Source organism: Brachionichthys hirsutus, chromosome 12 (assembly GCF_040956055.1).
Source record: "Brachionichthys hirsutus isolate HB-005 chromosome 12, CSIRO-AGI_Bhir_v1, whole genome shotgun sequence".
Classification (NCBI taxonomy): domain Eukaryota; kingdom Metazoa; phylum Chordata; class Actinopteri; order Lophiiformes; family Brachionichthyidae; genus Brachionichthys; species Brachionichthys hirsutus.
In genome coordinates, this window is record NC_090908.1 from 10529593 (window position 1) to 10550194 (window position 20602).

A 20602-nucleotide genomic window follows, 5' to 3' on the forward strand; every position below is an offset into this window, starting at 1 on the left:
TTGTTCTCCAGGAGGGGGGGGGGGGATTGCTCTCGCCCTCAGCCAGCTCGAGTCCGCCCCTGCTTAAAATGATTCCTGATTAATAGCCCCCCCCCCCCCCCCATTGTGTCCCTGCAGATGCAGAATCCAAACACGACTTCCCCACCACACACACACCTTAGGAGCCTCCAACTTTTTATAATGAAATTAACCATTCTCACGAGGGGGGGGGGCTTGCCTCCCCGATTCTTGCGTCTTCCTCCTCCTTTTTCTATGTATTATTCACCCAAAGAGCTCCGCCGGCGGAGGCTGAGCGCTTGTTGACGTCAGCAAACTTCTCCGGCAGCGACAGAGGAGGAGAGAGAGAGAGGAGGAGAGAGTAATGAGGAGTGCTGGATGTGGAGCCGCGGAGCCGTGAGGAGGACCATTGTTTTCTCCGCTTCTTCTTCTTCTTCTCCTTCTTTATCTCAGGGTAAGTGAACGCCTCTCGGTGTCTGGAAGGATCCCCCCCCCCGGAGTTCGCTTGAGTTTCTCGCTGGGGAAGTTGACATTCATTGTCTCACTGCACGGAGCGGATGTTTCAATGTTTTTTTTTTTTTTATTCATGCTCAGCTACGTGCTACATCCGCAGCAGACATAACGGCAAAACTTTGTTGCGCAAGTCCGCGCAAGGTGGACTCCGAGCCCGCCGACTCTCTTTCAGGGTGGGGGGGGGGGGGGACCTTCACCTTCACTTCTCCAGGCACGAACACGGGGAAGAACTGCGTCATCGCCTCAGGGTCAGTCGACTTTTACCTTTTGGGTAAAAAAAAAAAAAGAGACTGAAAACGAATCAAAAGATGACGCTGTCTTTTCATCTGCGGTGACGTTTTTAATCGCCGTTAACACTCACAACTATTTAGGCAACATTTGTCTTCGTGTAAATGTGAACATAACAGGCTCTGTCTGTTTGTGGCGCTGCTATTAATTTGTGCGCGTTGAATTACGCGCGCACACATCGTAGGAGACGAGCGACGCGCAAGATTCCGACCGATAGAGATGACGTGAAGCGGCATTTACCTGTCTGGTGATCCGCACGCAGCGCTAATGACGCGCGATGCTGCGTTCACGACGGCAGTAAAACTCGGAAATCCCGTAATGTCAATTTACGGCCTCTGCAAGACTGAAATCACGTGATCAACTTCTGAAGACAGTATTGATGGACCGATGATTGGCCACATGAGGAGCGTATCATGTTCCTCTCTTGTGACGAATAAACTAAATGTTTTTGTAGTAATTCAATATTCCCGCTGTCTTTGAAGGCAGCACGCCTGCCTGATGCTTTAAAAGCAAAAACATCCAGTCCAACCACGTGTTTGTATCATTTTGTCTCGAGTCTGATCTTGTTTATTTCCGATTGTCCACCCTGTCATGAATGCACCGTCACTTTTAAAGAAGGGCAAACATCTGCCTGTGTTGTACTTCCTTGTGTACCACTTCTCATTTCAAGCCTGATGAGTCACCGTTACACCCCCCTACTCCGGTTGTGAAACAGGAGGTTTTGCAAACTTGTTGTCCTTTTTAGCAGGTTGATCCTGTAGCCTGCATGCTCCTAGCGCCACCGCTAGCAGTGGCTCATAAACGCTGTGAAAATCAGCATGAATTATCCCCGAGGCCGCCATAAATTACAACTCTAGTCTGGACTGCATTTTTTTTTTTTCATATTCCTCCTCTCCTGCCAGGACGGCAACAAGGTGAATTCAATACGAGTCAAAGGCAATTGATGATAAGTTGGAAATCTTTTCCTTCTGAAACACAAATGGACGACACTGTCTGCTTGCAGAGCCCACTTCCAGCTAATAAGCAGAATGTTGTTGAAATGTATCAGCGTTCCATTTGAAATCCAAATCACTGGCGGATTCTTTCTGAGCTGAGTAGCGATCCGACAACAACAAAGAGCTGACTGCAAAAGTCCCGCCTTCGCTGTGTCCTTTTCTCTCTTCATTAGCTAATCTTTAAATCTCAAGACAATTGTTTCAGTCGGGGTTTTTTTTTCTCTACCCCCCCCAAATAGTGAAATAAGTCAATCATTTTCTGACTCCAATCTGTTGAATTTGTTTCTCATTTGTCAATTTAACCTGAATACCTTCAAAACACGTCAGTTTATTTTGGACCTTTTCGTAAAATACTAAATTTTTCCACGGAGGTCACATATTTCCATGAATTGCTGGTTTATTTGCTCCCAGGATTATGCAAAATAAATAAATAACAAAACCGACAGAATGCATTTCCAGAAGAAGAAGGAAGGGGGTGACATGGGTCATGGGGCCAGGAAAGAACTCGGCTGCAGAATCTGTTTAACACCTATTTCATGTTTGCAATGCTCAGCAGGGGACTGGAATGGGTGGGATACGCCGAACAGACGTACGTGGAACCATTTAACCTGGGGGGGGAGCCCACACGCTCTACTGAGAACCTTTCCAGTTTGCTCTGTTAATAATTTACATTAAATGGTAGCGTATTTCCACTGAGGAATGAAGCTGGTGTACGCGTGGCCTTCTGGGTGAAGTCTGCTTTGTCTTACTGAACTAATTCCGAGACTTCCATCTTGTAAACTTGTCTTGATCCTGCAGAACAGAGTGAATCGATCACACGCCCTCGGATCAAAGACGTCTGACGGGCGACTGGGTGTCAGTCAGCGTGCATTAGAACACCAGCGTTCGGCTGCCTTCAGAAGGCTGGGCAGACGCGCCGTCTATCATTGCGAGATCACACGGTGGCTGATAACATCGTTTTACCATCGGTCTACGCGCCCCCCCCCCCGCTGTCACGATCATCTCTTACGACTTTATCCTGGGGGGGGGGGGATAAAGTCAGCCTCTGGGGATGAACACCCAGAGCTGTTTGTTGCCGGCTTGCAGGAAAGCTAAAGGGACGTTGCGAACGTTAAACGCCGTTTCATCCACCATCCTGTTACCTCTGGAATCAAAACCAAGCAGGGAGATTACACGCCTCTTTTTCCTATCCGCATCGTGTCTGTGAGAACTGTGCCCCCCCCCCCCCCCCGTTCGAGGCAAATACCCCCAGCAGTGACCCAGCTAAGTCACGATCATTGATATTGTCTTGCTGGTCTCTCAGGTGTCGACTTGTACAAATGCCAAAGCCTCCTGTCTCACTATCTCTGTGGTGGAATTAATAATCCTCTCAGCATTTATTAAACATCTCAATCAATCAGAGGCCTCCGCAAATGAGTCGGCAGGGAGGGGGGGGGGCTCGACTCGAGCCCGTGGATGTTTCCCGAGCCACGCTTTGTCTCTTTTCGTCTCGCTCAATTCTCTGAGGAGACTTGAGATGGTTTCAGGAAAAAAACTACTTTCTCGATCGAATGGATCGTCTTTGTCGCTCAGAGGATGTGTCGTTTTGTGAAGTATGTTCAGATGTGCAGCGTAATAATGAATGAGCGCAGCTAAAGTCGCAAGCCACTTAAGAATACATGGTCTGCATTCAGCGCTTTGAAGTGTGAGCTGGAAATGTCACTTCAGAGACGCTCACTGCAGCAATAAATGGCTTTATAAACTCACAGAGCAAACCCAGAACCTACACGACGTGCAGCCGTTAGTGAGCCGACGAATCAAAACGCGCACGGTTATGGACCTCAGTTTGAACTCTTGACCCACGGATCGCTTTTTTTTTTAAATCTTTCTATTTCCCCATACGTTTTGTTGTTTTTTAGAAAACCAATTAGCGGCTTTGCTTGATTACCTCTTAATATGTTAATTCATTTGTTGGTTGTTTTTTTTCCTGCTCCGAACTTTCATTAATAAATCGCCTTAATGCGAACCGGCATTCTATTCACGTCAGCGCCATCGTGCCCTGCTGTGTTCTTCACAGATTGTCGTAGCACTCCAGCGTCGCGCTAGTTTCATCGTACCTTATTGTTGTGTTGTTAAAACTAGCTTGAGTATGAACACAGACTTGTGTTCAAGCTGTTGCTCTGAGTCGACCGAGCCATTGGTCAATCAAAAGAACATCAGCTGGCAACTTTTTTTATAATAATCCCTTCAGGTTTTTGGACTAGTTGTTGGATAGGCGTTGAAGTTGAAGATGTCACTTTGAGGAATTTCAATGAGCATTATTCATTTTGACATTTGGGAACCTAAATGGTTAATCCGCCATCATGGGTAGATACATTTTATAATAGTGAAAAATAGACACAAAGGATTATAAAATTACACACGGAGCATTTCCGATCATCAATCATTCTTATTAGTTTTAGCTGCAGTAATGTTTGATCCGTTCCGTCGAGTGAAAGAACAGGAGGAGTCTAATTTGTTTAAATTTAATCTCAGCATCACCGTTTAAGCTTCGGATGTTGACACGGACAAGAAGAGGTGAATGAATACACAGAAGAGTTTTGGTATTCATCGCCATCTGTTGTCCTGCCCGCTGGCATTTGGAAGAAATGCCTTTGGGATAGGTCAGATAGGAAGTAAATCACAGCTGAGACAAGAGAAGCCAATGACGGAGGAAAACAAGCCGGCGGGCCGATGAAGAGCGCTCCCAGCAGCCTCATTATATTATTGCTTTCACACTGTGACTTTAGCCGTCCTCTGATTCAAGACCGATAAAGAAGAAGAGGAACAGCAGCTGCTTTGATATAACGTAGTCTTCGTTTTGAAGTCTGTGTGTTGTGTGCTTTGTCTTTCCGTTTTACGTTGAAATGTCGAAAAAAAACAACCTCAAAATCTTGATTTGCTTCAGTCTTGACATGTTTCACTGTCAAACCCATGAACAGGTTTTGGTGCGATTGAAGGGCGGGGTTTACAGCTCAATGTCAGAGAGGATTGCTTGTCATAGTTTAATAAATTATAATATAGCTTCCTCATTAATGTGCTTATGCCTTCGGGCTAATGGGATAAGGAAGGCGGCTTCTCACGGTTGGGGATCACAGCTTTCGTAGTGCGACAGCGGCGGTAATAGTGGCTAGACACAGCCAGGCGTGTGGACTGAATGCTAAGTAGGTCTTTATCGTCCTCGCACCTTTGTCCCGATCCTGACAGGGCGTATCCCATACATGGGATCCTCATCCTCAAGGATATCAAAGTTGTTAAACTCAAACCAATAGGACATTTGTATTCCCGTAGCAATCAACCTGTTCATGCAGCTTATTTGACTCATGACGTACCCGGTCTGAGGTGCAGACAAGAAATACCCAGCTTCACTGTTAAAACATAAACCATCACTATCTAAAAAGACGGTTAATGAAAGGTGAATCCCCTTACGTACAGGACAACATACTCCATCAGAGCATTACAGCACTAATGAGTCTCCCTTTGACTGAACTTGAAAGGGAGTCGTAGTTGTAGACCTTTTTCAAAATAACAGTTACAAAACATAAATATTGTGTTACACATTTATTCAGGCTGAATCCCAAATATATTAAAATTAAGATTAAAAAAAACATTATTTAGAGACTAATAATGAAATAAATGTAAAGTACTGCAGTTCCTCAAGTGGCCAGTTGGAGGCAATTTCCATATGGACTACTGCAAGTCTACGTATTAAAAGCGAACCACTCCTGCTGCTAATCATGGAAAAAAGTGTAACATGCGCACAGTCAGCAATACTAAGATCCAAGTTCATCGTGTACGTGTTTTTGCATGTGTTTGCTGAACCGTAAACACAAACATACCTTTGACACCCCCCCCCCCCCCCGCCGCCTCGCCTCTCACCAGAGCCATCATCAGAGAACCGCTACTAAGATGGAGATGCAAAGTTCTCTCCAACAAATTAACGAGGTCCTCCTCCAGCACCAGAACAGATGCGGCTGTCGGCATCCACTAAACACAGCCGAGGACTCCACTCATCGCATGATAAACTTTATTATCGCTAATTCATCTCAGACCGTCGATGCGGATGCTGCTCAGTGATTAATATACAGAGCCTTTATGAAATCAGACTTCGCAAGGACGATGTAATCAGATCATTGTGAAAAGTAAATTATGGAATTCTTCAATTATAAACTGCAAAATGTATAAATGCGCCTCTGATCACAACAGCGTGTGCAATGTTGCCGAGCTGGATTATGTGTCACACGCCCAGCTTTTATTATGTCTCATGCAAGCCGCATCCATAAAGCCGTTGTGTTTCATCTGAGACAGTCTTTGTTGTTGTTGTTGTTGTTGTGGGGAATGTGTTGATGTGGTAGTTTTTGCTTTGCAGTCTCGCAATTGAAATATTGTACCGAATGGCATGGAAAATGGAGGAGTTGCAGGTTGACAAATGCATAATGCATTGCATCTGAACTGGGACCATTTCCATTCTATTAAGGAACATCCTGATCATTTAGACTTTTCGGCCTGTCATTGTGCTGAAAGGCTCCCGACTGAATCTGTTCGGCTTGAATGGAGCTGACGGCAGCATAAACAGCCGAACACCGTTGCCGTGGGTGTTGGATTTCGGATGCAGCTTGATCCAGCACCTCCGCAGAAATCGTGGCCATACTGCTTTTTTGTTTGTTTTTACAGCTCATATTTCTTCACCGACAGAAGCTTCGCAGCTTTTTTATTTTTTTAATGCGTAAGATGACGGGCCTGCATTATCCCTCTAATGAATTGGCAGCAGTTGTGTGTGTTTTACTGCTTTATTGTTTAGTACTGTAGATGGGAGGCTGGTTCTCTGCTCACTTGGAGTTTACTGCGTATCTCATTCTCGCAGGCCTGAATGGCTATTTATGTGTGCTAGATGTTTTTGCCAAGGCTGCAGTCTGAAGTAAACACTTATCCCTTTCCGAGCACATCATTTATTTTCTTCTACACTATCAGGCTGGAAGCTTCCTCCATAAAGATCATTCACATTAAAACTAATTAGATTTATTCCGTGTCTTTGCAATGCCGCCTCCCTGTGTAAACACTTAGGATTTCAGTGTTGTTCTCTCCCTGTTTGTTTGCGCTCTCAGCCAGTTGCTCCACAAACATTTTTTTTTATCACTTTGAAATGGGATTAGGTGTCTCAGATTAGCAGCCTTTCAACATTTCCTGGGACACGTTAACAGAAAACAACAAGGTGAAGAATTATTTTAGGGTGTGAGTGTCTGGTTTTCACCAGTGCGGAAACAAATGGATTTTATTTCCATCTGATAGCCATTAACTCTTTGAGTGCCAGTGATGTCTAAAGATGTTTTTCTTTCGAAACTCTAAACATTCACTGCCAACCCTGACATTGAAATCTGCCTTTCTTCCACGGCCAATAACTCCAGAAGGCAAAATGGGAGGAACACACTGCCTTTGTCTGATGAAAGATGAGACTTTAATCTTTCATATGACGGGTTCGGATTGTGCATGGTCATAGTGAAAATATTCTGTGGGGCTTTGAAAATATGGCTAAAAAATGCACGAAAACTGGGGCACTCAACATATAGCTGAGCTGAAAATGGCTGGCACTCAATGAGTTAAAAGTTCATCTGCCTGCTACTTTCAGATCAGATGAGCTCTACTTTATCATGGCTGTGGAGAAAACCTTTCTCTGGAACCACCCACCCCTGAAGGGCAGTGGGCAGCCCTTCTTATAGGGTCTTCGGTATCATCCTCCACACAAGATCGATGAGTTGATGAACTGAACTAGAGGAAAAAAGACAAGAAAATGAAATGAGAGATGCTTTTAAGTTTTTGTTGAGCTGAAGGATTTCGTCACTGTGACATCAGACACAATCAAAAGTACTGCTCTTGACATCTCTTTGATATTCTGCTGTAGTAAGCCATCATCTTTTGACGGGACCCGTCTCTCAGCCTGGTTTCATCCTGCATGGATTTAAAATGGAAATCAACACGCCCTGATTAAAGAAGTGAGTTCCCATCTCTTCTCTCTCTCTCTCTTTGTATGCAGCTCACTCGTTTCATTGGGGCTAAAAAAGTGAAGACGACGAGGAAATCCAGTGTGTAATTGCTGCACTAACAGCAGACCGGCGATGGCTCCTTGTGCAGGAGCTGAGATAGTGACTCCTCAGAGACTGTTGATGCAAGCTTGGGGGTTGGGATGGAAACTGCGTGGCCCGACGCCACAGCAGCCGAGACGAGTCCGCACAAAATTATACAGTGACATTTGAGGCTGAACTATATGTGCTGTCTCCTTTCTGAAACTCGTGACTCGAGATATAATTGCTTCTCCTGTAACCGAGTCCGCGTTGCCTCCATCTCGGCCAGGACTCGCCAAATCCCAGTCACCCCCCCCAAAAAATATTATCTCTATTTCTGAGGAGCTTGTGTCGCGAACTGTTTCATGGGACCAAGTCAGAATTCACTGGAGCATATATATCCAGAGCAAAATCCCGTCAGGCATCACCAAAGGAATGGGGGACATGTACACGATGACACATCCGTTGTTGGAACGCGTCAACGCGTCACATCAAAAGGCATTGTCCTCTGTGACAGACTGCTCCTTGTCTTCATTGACGGTTTGTGCTAATTGCTATATTGAAATTCTGCCTGCAGCATACGACTAAGGAGTTCTGCTGATACACTCCTACTTATCGTCCCCTTTGGTTAACAAGTGGTGATTCAGACTTGTGCCATCCACACACGGGACGTGATTTTCCCATCGCCATCTTGACCTTTAAAAGCTGATGTACCAACTTTATCATTCTTTTCAGCGAAGTCGGCCCCATATCATTTTCTCCCTCCCCCACCGCCCCCCGGCCTTCTCCTTTTCGACCGTGCTCTGCTGTCTCAACACTTATTGTCTCCTTCATCTGTCACGGCCCTCTCTCCGTCTGAGAGAACCCGACAGTGATGGATGCTAATCCCTTTCCCTTCGTGTCCGGCCGCCGGCCCAGGCCTCCCTCCCTTCTGGTCTATGAATACACGACCTTCTTTTTGATACTCTGCTGTCAATATTACTACATCTACCCTGTGATTTGTCTTTTTTGTTTTTTGAGCTCAGACAGATATCAGCACATTTTGGACGGCATACAAATGAGTGTGAAACCAACATGAAATCTGTATTTCTTTGAAGCCAGGATGGCAAATATTCTCAAAGACCTTATGCCTTCTTTCTGATTGAAATAGAAAGGAACTTTCACTGCCCTCTAAACTCTAATGTGCAGAAAAAAATATATTGACAATGTGTTTAAATCCTTAAAAAAACAGGGGACTTAAAGTCCAATTACACAACAGTTCTACCTTTTGTTTTCTTTTTCTTGTCTGCATTCACGGACTGAAAATGCAGATGGGTTTTGTGAAGCTTTGGAAAAGGTGGAAACACCACCCTGTCCTAGCATTTTCTTCTAAATAGTCAAATCATTCACTAGAAATGATAACAGCGCCACTTTTTGCTTCCTCCTATGGTTCCTTCTGGACTCATTCACGTGCACAGACAGAAAACGGCCTGTCATGGCCAGAACAGCAAACAATGACAGTGTCAGATTGTCCAGAGTTGTTTGGACTGCAGACTCTGTTGAGGTTTTGGAGGCCATTCCAAATCAGATTTGCTGACGCGCCACTACAATGTGATTCTGCGGTGTTGATATTGAAATACAACCAAGTTCTGGCTTTTCATTCCTACTACAATGTTTTCAATTTTTCCAGATTATCCTTGTGTACGGGAATCGTTTGGGTCTCCGGTGTGGAACGCCAGTCTTCAAGTGTAAAGAGATCTGATCTCAGATCTGCTGTTTTCCTCTCGCACTTTTGCGTTTTATCCAACATACAGCATGTCTCCTGTGAGCTTTCCAGAAACTGGTGTTTCCCAACAAAGCTGCCTTTCATGCTAAGGAAAAGTTTTTTTTTTTTTTCTGCTCTCATCTTTTTGTTTGGCTGTGTTTTATGAAACTGGCGATGCACTTCTCCCAAAATGCTGCATCTTTCAAAAGAACGGTTTCATGAACTTCCTCTGGACGATTTAGAGATTATACATATTGAGGGGTGGCAGATGCATATTGGGGACAAATGAGGGCCAATGGTTTGCTCTTTTCGTCAGCAATTATGTCTTTAATGTGGAGTTGTTGAGGATCCAGCCCATAAAGTTTGTCTTATCAGAAGCCATTGAGCATTGGTTTAGACTGGAATTGTTTTGTCTTAATTATGGCGTCTTCCCACCTACTGTATATTGTAGAGTGTGTGTGTGTATATATATGGCGCAGTTTGAGGCGGGTCTATGCTTTTCCATGGATTAACTTCTTCCAGATCCTCCTCCTGCAATCAGCTCATTCCGGTCACCTGTGGCACGCAGGCTCACCTGCAGCCAATCTGTCATCAGCCCGGACACTACATATACTCAACTCATTCGGATCTCGCTGCCTGCCTTGGTTACCTGGTTTTTAACCCTTGCCTGATTTCTGGAACGCTCCCGTCGCCTGCCGCTCTTCTGATTTGTCTGCTGGTTTGAGGAGCCCTAACCTTTTGCAGAACTGCTAAATCAAGATGAGCCGGACGAAGTCTGTAGATGTGTTTTGCTTGCTTAGTTACCCTCAAGACTATTTCCTGTCACAGCTACTCTGTACACTGACAGAGAAGGATGGCCCCTTGGCGATTGGTTTGGCTACCGGCCTGTAAATGCAGTGAACTTTAAGGTTGCCACATGGTTTGTCTTTGTGTGTGAGTGGAATCCTTTCCACTGAAGTTAAATGAATCCTTGTGGGGTAGAAATATTCTCAAATTATAAATAAAATATAAAATAAACACCTGAGCCTCATCATTTGAATGATGCGAGGCTAACGTTAGCTGAATTATGCTATGCACCTGAATGCACAGCAGCCGGTCATATCAAGTTAGGGTTGATTTACACCATTGTCAGTCATAGTGTGATTAGTGGAACAGAGATAATAACATCAAATCTGTTGTCATTTGCCGCTATAATAATCTTTTCCTGGGCTGTAACTTTCACAAAATGTACATCACATAAGTCCCTAATGCGGCCTTGCCGGAGTGGACGTAAATAAAAGGGGTAGATGTTTGGTCCTTGAGGGACACCAAAAGGGATTGGAAGAGGATTGAAAAATGCTAAAAGAGAGATCCACTGGATTGTTTATGTAGAAATGTTGTGTCATCTCTGAATGAAAATAAAGTGAGGAAGTGAGTCAAAAGTGGTGGTTAGCTTTGGATGCAACAGGAAGCAGCAGTTAGCTGAGTTAGCACGTTGGAGGTTAATATTTTTCTCGGTGTCCTCACCGCATCAACTGGTGAAATCAATTTACATGCAAAATATGTCACATTTTCTGATGATGCTTTGAAAGTTACACTTGTTGTAAAGTACTATCAGGGTTGCAATACAAAGGGTCTCAGTGTGTGAGAGAAATACTAGCATGTTGCTGCAGTACCACCTTCAGCATGGATAGGAGGCATGTATGTTGTGTTTTCTTTCACCAAAGAGAAACCAGACAATTGTCAGAGAGTGCCAACCTCCTGCAGGGCAGCGTCCCGTTATGTCACTACGCCTAAAAGCATCCAACCCACGATAGTCACTGAGAATGCGACTCATGTACCTGCCCCTACCATTCTGAATCACAATAGAACCATTTGTAAATTAACAACTGCTCATGTTTTGGATGATTCAATATTTACTTCTGACAAACTGACATTGCTCATGTTCAGGCACATAGAATTGTGTGTGTGTTTTATTCATCGCTAGATATTTGGCTGTAGACGCTGCCCTTTTCAGTCTGTGTTTTACCGTGTTAAAGTGGCGTCATTGATTCCGAACTGTCTGCTCTCTTGCACCGTGTCAACGAGAGACACGCCGGAAAATAGAAAAATAGCCCCAATCGCGGCGACTTTGTCAAATTCAAATCTGAAGTCAGCTGTAAACGCATCACAGCTGCTGCCACACTTACAAAGGTCAACAGACAAACCAATTATCATAAATCATCGGCTGCAGAGAACAATTATCTTCATTTCATTCAGTTGTTTCTCCTGATTGACACAAATGATTGCAAAGCAAAAATAGTTGCTATTTAGTCACTATCACTTAATGCCCTCAGAGAACTGAGCGAAGGACGAAGCAGTCCCAAACTTTTAGCAACCTGAAGCTACTGCATTTTAACTGTGTGTGTTTTTATTTTCTTTTATTACCAGTGTAAGTCAGGATGCTGCAGCGTTTAAAAGGCCGGCTTGTACCTTCTTTATGCTTGCCCAGATATCTGTCCGACGCAAGCACAATCCTCCCCTCTCCGGAGGGAGGATAGGCTGGAGTCAGCGTGGTACTATCTTTGCATCCCCCCCCGACTCTTATCTACCACCTACAGCATGCTGTGTACTGGATCTAAGCAACTGCCCACATGAGAAGGGCAGAGTGTTATCAGGAAACGACTGCTTTAGAGCCTGGAGGGATGCGAAGGTTTAAGGTTTTGGGAAGCTTTAATTTGAATCTGGTGGGGGTGGGGGATTGCTGTTTCTCAGCTCATTTTCCAATTTGTCTTGGCCTTATATTGAATTTGAGCTATTTAATGATTGGATTTTATGCAACAACCATTTGTTTAGTAATGGAACCAACAGGCCTCCTTCTCCAGACTGTTTGTCGCAGGACTTTTGCTTTGTGATCTGATGCTGGGTCGTATTTTTGGCCTGAGATTCCCTTTGAGTCATATTTCATGTTGGACCTTACAAATATGCCTGACCTGACTCGGAATACAATATCAAGGCCTTTTCCTTCGATTTTCCTTTTGGAGTTGACTTTGTGCTGAGCTATCAGAACTCCCCCAGAAGGTAAATCCAATAAACCTCGTTCTTTCATAACGAGCCACCCACCTCTGTCCTCGGGACTTAAAAACTCCTTGCTGACCTCAAATCTTAGTTATTATTTATTTCTTCTTTTTGCGTGATTTGTTTCAACTAATGAAAAAGGAACAGGATAAAGGCATTTCAACTGAGTGTCGGATTTTTTTCCTGTCAAACTAAAGCCTTTTAAAATGTGGTAGGTTTTACGCCCACGAGCTACAAACCAAAGTCACTTACTTTAACGGCATTTACAAAGCCAGGGATTTACATAAAGTAATTAACAACTTAATCAAGTAAGAACCACATGTTTTCCCAATGTGCTTGGCATTTCAAACATCAATTTCCCTCTCACGAGTCAGATTAGCATTCTGTAAAACCATATTCGTGAAACCTAAACTGCTCGAGGGCAGATTGAAACTGCACGTGGAATCTACAGCCAGTCTCCATGTGTTTTTGTACACAGCGATCTGAGCTATAATACGAGGTGTCAGGCCCATGACTTTGGCCATTCAAGCCCCACATGACTGCAATGCTCTTAATTTACCGGTCTATAATCTGACTTCCTGTCTTCACCTGTGGTCGTGATCTAGAGGTAAATGACCAAAAGAAAGGCACCTGGGTTCACACCTTGAGACAGGCTGAGGTGGTTCCCTGGGAAGACTTTCCGGCTACGTCGGCATACCCTGAGTGTCCCCAGGGATTCGATGTTACCCCCCAAGAATAGTTGGAGGAGGTTTGAGATTCTCTGCTGAAAATTGTGATTTCAGACACGCACTTCAAAAGGAGAAGCCAAACTGTAATCTCTTGCCTAGACAGGCTAAAATTAGCCAGAGTCAGCAACTTTTAGCACAGGTTCCTGGGATTATTCTGCGTCTCACTTGTGTGTGGACTTGAGAAGAAGATCCTTTGTGGAGATATCAAACATCAGAGTGAGTATTATTCATTTGAGTCACGGCGTGCGACCAGAGGACATCCGTACAGAGTCGTCTGAATCTGTCTTCATCAGGACTGAATGAACTGAGTGTGAGTCCATTTACTCATCGAGCATATTCTTTCTTTAACTCTGAGCAGTTGGAGAATTGTCTACGCCATTATTTATAAGGAGAAAATGAAACATGGAACTCCAGTCACATGCGTCCATAAATATGGTATTGATGTATCTGCTCATCATGACTTTGTGCTGAGGAAGATGCAGTAAAACACCATTTATTATTCTAAATAACAAATGTTCCCCCACGTCCAACATTTGTGTCTTCAGTCAGACAGAGTGGGCTGAAAATTACAGAGTATCAACTGAACAGTATGTATTAAAAAAAAGCCTGTCAACAGTTGAGGTGGATGCCCTCAGATACACATTCAGATGGCATCAGGAAGTTGCACACTGGACAACGGCAGCAGCAATTACAAGGCGTCGGCTTTGGCTTGCCTGTTATTTAGGGCTTCGATGGGCAGGAGGGACAAATTAGTTTTTAAATTGATTCGGCCGATGCTCGGGGACTCTAAAGTGTCGGCCTGATGGGACGAACGAGTCCTCGTTGTGAAGGACGTGGGTGTGGGGTCTGACATTGTTTGCTCGGCCTGTGTTTTGCTCGGTGAGGCAGGAAAACCGGGACACATCAATGTCTGTTTTAAAGTGTGAGAATCAGGACATTTCACCACTTTCAAATCACAGGAAGTGACATAACGGGTGACTTTAACAATAATTAATGAATGTCATTTACGGCCACATTCAGCACACATAAATCCCTTCATAAACCAGAGGGGTGGCTGCTGTAATAGAGTATTTACCCATTGCTTTTAGCCAGAGGAGCAGAATGATGCTGTGGTACCTTGAACTGCCATTTTTTTATTTTCCAGTTATTTTATATGGGAAAAATGGATTTGAGTTATGAGTTCAGTCCAGGAACGAATAATTTACTCGTATGTCAAGGTATCTCTGTACTGATTCAGATTCATCCCTGGGGCTGTTGTTCCCAGAGGTAGACTCTGTAATGTCCTTGCTGAGTTTCTACTGGCACCATTAGTAGTTTCAAATTGCAGCGAAATAGCACAACAAGATATTGAAGATATTGACATTGAGCCCAGTGGTAACATCCATGAACTGTCACGCAGCATCATTATCAAATGCTTTCCTAGAAAACTTGAGTCTTCAAGAAATGTATTATCCTCATTATCTTTGTTTTCCTGCTCGATCAACTCGTCAATGACCCTGATATCGCTTTCAGTACCATCTATGTCAGCTTTTTTTTTTGACAGGAAAAACAAAACAAAAACGAAGTTGTCTTCTGGGCCAGACGGTCTCTGGCGTTCTTCTGCTTTTACCTGTGGATAAAAGGTCACGGAATCTCTAAGTCAGCTGATCAGTGAAGAATAGCAACAGGGCCTTGGAGCTACATGACATCAAAGCTGTTCAGCACCAACTGATAATCAGCAGTAATAGTTTGCAGGAAAAAAAAGGCCGTTGTGTATTTGCATAATGTGAGGCATTTAAGGCTAACTCGCCAAATATACAGCGCATTCTTGTTACCTGTGTGAGCAGGTGTGCTATCGCTATTGTTAATTTAGCAACCGTTTGCGTTCCATATGCAACGCTACAGGAGGGAAATGCTTCTGAAGCTTTCAAGAACAGTTTCTGCGCAAAAGAACTAGCATTCATTTCCAGAGCTGCTCTTTCTTCTGATTAAATCCCCCCCCCCCAAAAAAAAAACTAATTTCCTGCCTGTTATATTAAATCAGGGGCGGGTTCATCCCAACCAACATGTCCTCGTGTTAATTCCATTAAGATTGTGTTTCGTGCATCACACATAGAAAATGTTTTTGCTCTAGACTCTTGTCATCATATTTTTTCTTGCAGTGACATTCAGCAGAAAATACACCAGTGGTATCCCACATTTCTCCTTTGGATTACACAAATCAAGCGAAGGCTGCAGAGCTCAATGGAAATCCTCCCAGATGTTGCTCATTGAGATTCACGTTCCTGCTTCTCCACCCACTCCTACGAACACACATTCCCAGCCAGGAGGGAATAATTGGACTCTGAACTTACACACGTCTGCAAAGCTATCGTGACTTAACAGGACTGCAGCAGTACGATGCTGCCTTAAATATTTTATTTGTTGTTATGTTGTTTACAATTACTTATTACTGAAAATGACTTTCTGTTTATATATTTGATACTAAACGTGAAATGTGAAAAAGGTGAGGCGCTGTAGCCTAGTTACAAAGATCTGAAAAGATGACTCTGTGATATTGTGTTCATCTGCTGACCTAGATGCATTTCAGCTGATTCTGATGCATCTGTGCTGTCGCATTGAAATTCATTTTAAATGTACTGCACAGTGACATGTAGGTGAGAAATTCAATCCGTCAGTTGCACCTTTCCACTTTTGCCTGTCTAATGGAGATATTTTTCTTCACCCAGTTTTATTCATGTCTGAGCAGCATGAAGGGCATCACTTTAAACGAAAGCATCTGGGCCGAACACTTCCTTTTACCACACCACAGCTGTTCATACAAGATGCAAATATGAGATGATACAGGCCAGATCAAAGAAATAATATGTGGACAGAGCAGCGACCTCCAAATGATATGTCAGGCACAAAGCGAAACACACCGACCCAAGACCCTGACTGAGCTCAATGTTCAATGGTTAAGACCATTTAACAACTGTTAACTATTGTTTAATTACCATTAACTACCACTAAATACTAGTAACTATTGTTTAATTAGCATTATCTACCACTAAATACTGGTAACTATTGTTTAATTACCATTAACTACCACTAAATACTAGTAACTATTGTTTAATTACTATTATCTACCACTAAATACTAGTAACTATGGTTTAATTTCAACTTTCACTAAATTCAATTAAATATTGTTTAATTACCGTTGACTACCTTTAAATATGATTAACTATTATTAATTACCATTAACAATGATTAATATTATCTTTATAAACCGTTTACATTTCTATCTTTTTCCATTCTGTGCATTTGTCGAGACCACTGTCAGAGTTTTATTAGTTAGTTTTCCTTCTTTTATGCCTGAGCGATTTTAGATGTGCTTATGGTGGCCGGAATTCATACGTTTTTAAATTTTTGTGGGGAGCAGCAGAAATGGAAAGCGTGTTATTAATCTTACAATAAGGTTTTAAAGGCTTTGTATTGGAAAGATAATGTGACTTTTGCTTCATAATATTCTGGCTACACTGTTTTTTTTCTTTTTTTAAATCAATGCAAAGATGTCCACCGAACTCTGCTGCGAGTGCACATAGTGTGATGATGAATCACAAGCTGCAGTAAAAGGGTCAGACGGCAACCTCTCGCTTGTTGGCTTTTGTAGGTCATCTCTGGTACGCCGCGGTGAATCTCCGTCAAACTGTTCCCGTTGAAAGGAGGAGGGGGTTCTGCCTTGCTCCAACAAAACTTCAACAAACTGTGGGAGGAGGAAGTTTGGTATGAATGTCAAGTATCGTGTGTCAAGGCGAAGGCTTCGTGATGAGTTTGCAAACCCCATCATCTCTCCTTTCTGCAAATCCTTAGCCTCCCAGCATCTGGCCCACAGCTGAAAACTATTAAGAGCCGCTGGAACTCCCTCGCCTCTATTCCTCCCCAGTTTGAAGGCAAGTAAGTCGCTTTTATCTCCAGCTCTGTTGTTGTTGTTGTTGTTTGCATGCTTCTTTCTATAGCAGCGCTTTTACTTCACGAACTACAACACGGTGACAAAATTCAATTCCGGAGTCGCGAGAGTGCCGGGCTGCGAGGGAGAGAGCAACTCTGGATTTTAGATTAGACCCCACGGTTGATTCGACTGTGGAATTCTGGGGCTGAATTCATAAACAGATTGTAGCTGCAAAGTCTTGTGGGTCGTTGCTTAGTCGGCAAGATTCCAGAGCCGGGTGAAAGCAGTGAGGAAAACAAAGGATCTTTGTTGATTTGCCTTTGTGGAGCTTTATGCTGGGACCACATCGCAATGCTCTGCTTTCATTCAATGCTAAATGCCTGCTGCCTTTTTCACTACATATGGGTCACATTAGTGACTGGCTGAGGGGCATTTAGAAGTGGAAAGTTTCTTTTTCTTTCTCCCATTTTTCGGTTTAAGTAAACCTTGGTAAATATTTAACTCAACCCGAGGTATTTGGATTACTTTCTTACTTTTGTTTTTTGTTTTTTTTTGTCTCTAGTGGACTCTGCGGGGTCAGACGAGTCTTTCCCAAACAAAATTCCAAATGTCTGAGTCACCGAAGGTGAACTGTTGATCGTCTGGACATGATGTTTGTTGTGCACTTTGGAGGATGATGTTCTAAGGAAGCTTTAATTTTCTCCTACTTTTAAATGAAACACATTTCCGACCACATCCCTAAACGTTCCTTGTTTGTTTGTTTTATCTTGATCACATTTGGTTTGTGGATTTGCTTCATTTTCCTGTTCAAGTCTATAAAGTTCTGTCATTTGCCTTAATAATGTTGGAGCGTCCAATACTTTGTTCTTTATGTGCTTCTTCAGCTGCGGCTTGTAAACATGGAAAAGGAGGCTCTGGAAGTTTGCAGCTTGGCGTTAACTCTGTGTGTGTGTCTCAGGTCGCCAGCTCTCCAGAGGGGCTGCTGTTGATTCACCAGACAGGAAGCTATTAAATCGCTGCGAATGCCATCAATGCGGGTGACATCACTGTCAGGTGTCGAGGGAGGCAGCGCAGCACGACGCCTCAGGGTGTCGCAGACAAACCAAAGAGAAGCCAAATGCTGCGAGAACTTTTATAAATCAGGCAATTCACCAGATCCGATTTAATATGTGATAGGACAGCCTAAGAGTCAAGGAAAGATGGGTTCTCCGGGAATGGATGGAATCCTTGCCAGGAAGTAAATGAATAAAGATCTGCTCAAGAAAATACTCCTTGCATCCATTGGAGGAGGCCTAAACACCCGAGCCCGTTTACCTCGGAGCATCCAGTCCTCCTCCCTTTGCTGCACGTTTGCCCTCTTGTTCTCGCTCGCTCTCACTCATTTCCTGTCCTCTCTTCAGCTGTCCCGGGGTTTTGAATGGGTGGTTGCATTTTCGGAAGAATTCATCCAGCCGTGCAAGGAAATGCGGACTCTTCTGCTACAACGTTTATTTCCTATATGCCGAAAAGTTTTGAACATATCTCAATTCTGAATTCCAGAGCCAAAACGCAGTCGGGTGTGCGTATAAAATAGGAGTCTGACTTCTGGGCTGACGGGAATGCTAAGGGTTGGTTGGAGATTTCCGGCCTTTGAATACTCTCCATCCGAACCAGCCAACAAAACAAATTAGAAAGATGTTAAAGGACGGCTAATTGGCCCCACAATCTAAAAAAACAAAAAAACAAAACTTGTCATTTAACTCTGTACACAACACCCGTGTCCTTGAGTCATCACCCATGTGATGTTTTCATCGGGCTCCACCTCAAGATGAGGAACACTTGTCTCTATTTTCCCCGCTGGACTGTTTTTGCCGACTGAGGAATGTCCCAGTTCCCCGCCCTGAAGTGCGTCCCTTTTGGGAGTCTCCGGTTCTCTCAGAGTCTTACATCCATCACTGTGAGAGCGGGGATCATCCGTGTCACAGTATAACTGGTGTTTGTGAATCCAGCAAAGGAGGAAGGGAGATGTTATTTGTCTCGTTTCTTCTTCTGTCTGTTCGTCTGTAAGATCTGAAATGATTAAACCGAGCCTTTGGATAAAAGGCCAAAGAGGAGCTGGTTGGATTTAGACATGGGATGTTCTTTTCTTTTCTTTTATGCATTCCTCACTTCATAGTAAACCATTGTCTTTAAAAAGCAATAAATATATGGTAATAAATAATATAATTAGCATATTTGTTATTACTCAATAACTTACATTTATATATTTTCCAATTAAAGTCTATTTTTGCTATTTTCATTTCAATGTCGGTTCTTTGTATAGATATTTAGTTGCAAGCTTTTATTTGGCCTTGGGTCCGTTTAAAAATAATAATAATTAAGATCCATGAAGTTTAAATTTCTTTCAAATAAAAACATATGTAAAGACAAAATTAATCTCCTTCACTTCAGCTTTTAAATCTAAGCCTACCTGTTACCCTTAATATGGCGATACAAGAGCATCATCATCATCATTCATTTCTAGACGGACCCTGGTGTTCAAACATCAGCCCTTGTTTTTTAAATTAGGCGGCAGGATGCAGCTCGTTGGAAGCTCGGTTCCAAGGAATGAGCGGGGTTTCTTTTTCCATCTCCTAAAAACTCGGAAGAGGTCGGGTTTCCCTCGATAAATGGAAAGTGCCGAACATGGAAAATCCAATTCGTTCTCATTTGTTTGCAACAGTGTAAGACTAAGGGATATTGATTGTGGCGCCGGCTGGCAGCTACCGAGTCCTGGACAGTTTGTCCTCTAGATGCTGAGCTCTCATTGGGGACGTGTCAGACTGAAGCGACGCAGGACCTTTAGCATTCAAACGAATGGTTGCTTTTACAATAACGTGGAGCAGTGATGCACCGCAGCAGTGTGTGACAGGGCAACGCAGTTCCCGGACGCCTATGTGAAATATCTGTAACAGTCTTTGGTCAAAATAGCAAACAGATGCTGCAGGACAGCGTCCCTCTCTTCTGTCTCAAACACCTCTGTCAGAAACGCCTCTGTAAACGAAAACGAAACTAACTTAATTGCGTGCTCGCCACGAATGTGCATGCATGTGCACGCACATCTTGTGCACGTTCACCCCTCTGTGACATCGCAGGGGGAGAGATTTCTGCCGGTAGGTGACTACAGAACTACGTAGGAATCACTTGATGAGATGGGAAAAGTGAGTTTTTCATATGTCTCCTTTAAAGAAAATCAAAAACTGACTTTCAGCACAGCTACATTTGTCTCTTCCTTTATCCAGAGGAAAAAACATCCCAAGGGATCGCCCAAATGGTTTTTTTGTGAAACATGGTTT

General features: G+C 43.5%; 1 protein-coding gene across 1 annotated transcript in view; it reads left to right on the forward strand.

The window, feature by feature from the left end:
* The first annotated feature begins 353 nt into the window (after positions 1-353).
* The window catches only part of gulp1a (GULP PTB domain containing engulfment adaptor 1a), a 34549-nt gene continuing 14300 nt past the window's right edge, over positions 354-20602 (forward strand). Inside the window, exon 1 of the mRNA XM_068746193.1 lies at positions 354-451. The gene's annotated coding sequence lies outside the window, so the exon portion shown is untranslated. The remainder of the gene's footprint in view (positions 452-20602) is intronic.